Below are 3,224 nucleotides of genomic sequence, written 5' to 3' on the forward strand. Positions count from 1 at the left end.
CTCCAAGCCTGCTCCTCAGCCCAGGCCCTCCATGATGGTTCTTTGATGGAGACAAAGCCCTGTTTTGGTGCCTGCAAGAATTGCCTTTCCTGCCAGGGCCTGTGGCTCACCAGGGCACACATCCACATATGATCAGAGACTGGGTGATTATAAGTGACCTGGCGGATCATTATAAATGCCCAGGACTCCAACCTCTCTGCCAGCAATAATTCTGCAGTGGAAGAAAAACTACCTCCCTGTAAGATTCCACGCCAAAGTCTGGTAAGCTACAAAATGATTCATTCCCTGTTATATGTAAAATGTGTCTTTAGCAATGGAATACTTGTTCCCCGGTGCTGCAAAGACATAGCCCTCGAACATACGTGTAATTCTCTCAGCAAGGTCCTCTTTACTTTCTGCAGAAAGGGTGCTTATCACAGATGGAACCATGGCCAGAGGACACCTGAACCAAAGAGGGAAGCAATTTTTATCACCGAAGCAGTTGGTTCCCGCTACGGTGTCCCGTCTCCGCTGGCTGGAGCCAGACCTCACGGGTGTAAAACTAAACCCTGACCGGCTAACAGTTTAAAACCTTATGCCAACTAGGGAAGGGGCACAGGCTGAGAGCTGGAATGTACCTGTGAGGACGTCCAGCACAAACATGTTGATGAAGGGTCCAAGGACTTGCAATGAGAACTACCTACCTGTAAGGGTGTTTAACAGCTACGCAGGACAGGGCTTAACAAGGGGTTATTAGCACAAAGCCAGGAGGCTTGAAGGAAGTTCATTTTTGAAAGAAAGTATTTCTACCCTCCCCAAGGTGAACGGGGGTGTGCTGATGTGTTTCCAACCACAGTGCACTGGGAACACAGATATGATGGAAGGAGGAGGAAATCCTTTCTCCTGTCTCGCTCTGCCTATTCTGTCTTTAATGCCTTCTGACCCACAGCCCCACCCCTGGCTGCAGGATCTGTCAGTAAATGAACTCTAGGTTGGTGAAATATTTTTACCAACGGTTAAATTTTTTTTTTTTTTAATTAAAAAAAAATTTTAAAGACTGTTTTTACCAACTGGCTAACACACTGAAACCCTGTCTCGACCAAAAATACCAAAAATGAGCCGGGCGTGGTGGCAGGTGCCTGTCGTCCCAGCTACTTGGGAGGCTGAGGTGGGAGAATGGCGTGAACCCAGGAGGCGGAGTTTGCAGTGAACCGAGATCGCGCCACTGCACTCCAGCCGGGGCGGCAAAGCCAGACTCCGTCTCAAAGAAAAAAAAATTTTTTTTTTGAGAAACGTGTTTGTGTTTGTAGCCAAAAGCATTACCCCGTCTTTCTGATGGTGGTACTCTGCCATAACTATTGGGTATGCCATGGTATGTGTTTTCTGTAGCTGCCATAATAAAAAGAAAAAAAACAAAAACAAAAACTGGGTGGCTAAAAAGAATAAAAGTTTACGCTCTCCAAGTTCTTAAGACCAGAAGTCTGAAATTCAGGAGTCTCAGGGCCGCGCTCCCTCTGGAGTCCCCAGGGGAGGATCCTTCCTGCCTCTCCCAGCTCCTGGGGTCTCCAGGCGTCCCTGGGCTTGTGGCCGCATCACTCCAGTCTCTGCCTCTGTCTCCACGTGGCCTCCTCCTCTGTGTCTGTGTCTCCTCTTCTGTCCCTTAGAAGGACACCTGTCATTGCATTTAGGGGACATGCCTCCTCCTCTGTGTCTGTGTCTCCTCTTCTGTCCCTTAGAAGGACACCTGCCATTGCATTTAGGGGACATGCCTCCTCCTCTGTGTCTGTGTCTCCTCTTCTGTCTCTTAGAAGGACACCTGCCATTGCATTTAGGGGACATGCCTCCTCCTCTGTGTCTGTGTCTCCTCTTCTGTCTCTTAGAAGGACACCTGTCATTGCATTTAGGGGACATGCCTCCTCCTCTGTGTCTGTGTCTCCTCTTCTGTCCCTTAGAAGGACACCTGCCATTGCATTTAGGGGACATGCCTCCTCCTCTGTGTCTGTGTCTCCTCTTCTGTCTCTTAGAAGGACACCTGTCATTGCATTTATGGCCCACCCTACTCCAGGATCATCTCATTTCTAGATCCTTCACTTAGGACCAGCATCCTATTTCCAAATAAGGTCCCATTCACCGGTTCTGGGAATTAGGATGTGGACAGAGCTTTTAGGAGAACCACAGTTCCACCCACTACAATTGTATTCACTTCCCTCTGGAGGCTCTAGGGGAGGATCCTTCCTGCCTCTCCCAGCTCCTGGGGACTCCAGGCGTCCCTGGGCTTGCGGCCGCATCACTCCAGTCTCTGCCTCCATCTCCACGTGACCACCTCCTCTGTGTCTGTGTCTCCATCTCCCCTTCTGTCTCTTAGAAGACACAGGTCATTGGAATTAGGGCCCACCCAGATAACTCAGGACGACCCCATTGTGAGGTCTTGACCTTGGTGACATCTGCCAAGATCCTTTTTCCACAAAAGGTCTCATTCCAAGGTACCAGGGATCAGGATGAAGATATTATCTTTTTGGGAGAACATCGTCTATTCCATTACACCATCCTATGGGTTCCCACTCAGCCTGTCTTTTTTTTTTTTTTTTTTTTTTTTTAGACAGGGTCTCACTCTGTCACCCAGGGTGGAGTGACAGCGGCGTGATCTCAGCTCACTGCAACCTCCGCCTCCCGGTTCAAATGATTCTCCTGCCTCGGCCTCCCGAGTAGCTGGGATTCCAGGCATGTGTCACCACGCCCGGCTAATTTTACATTTTTAGTAGACACGGGGTTTCTCTATGTTGGCCAGGCTGGTCTCGAACTGCCGACCTCCAGCGATCCTCCAGCCTCAGCCTCCCAAAGTGCTGGAATTACAGTCGTGAGCCACCGCGCCCAGCCTATCTCCTCTTCTTATAAGGACACCAGTCGTATTGCATCAGGACCCACCCTATGGATATCGTGTTCACTTCCCAAATCAAAGACCCTGTGGCAAGTCAGGCTGCCTTCCCTGGCATGTGGATGTCAACACGGTTTGCAGGAGAGCCACCGCGCAGCCCACCGTGGTCAGCGTTTGGAAACCGCCACTCGGCAAAGCGCGCTGGTGTTTTCAGCCTGGACGCTTTTCTCTGCCTTCCTGGATTCTCAGATGGTGGCATATTCCTTTTCGTTTCTGGCCAGTCGACGGTCGTTCACGCAGTTCTCCTGCCTCAGCCTCCCTCCCTCGTAGCTGGAATGACAGGTGCCCACCACCACGCCTGGCTGATTTA

This window comes from Rhinopithecus roxellana, chromosome 22 (assembly GCF_007565055.1).
Source record: "Rhinopithecus roxellana isolate Shanxi Qingling chromosome 22, ASM756505v1, whole genome shotgun sequence".
Lineage (NCBI taxonomy): Eukaryota > Metazoa > Chordata > Mammalia > Primates > Cercopithecidae > Rhinopithecus > Rhinopithecus roxellana.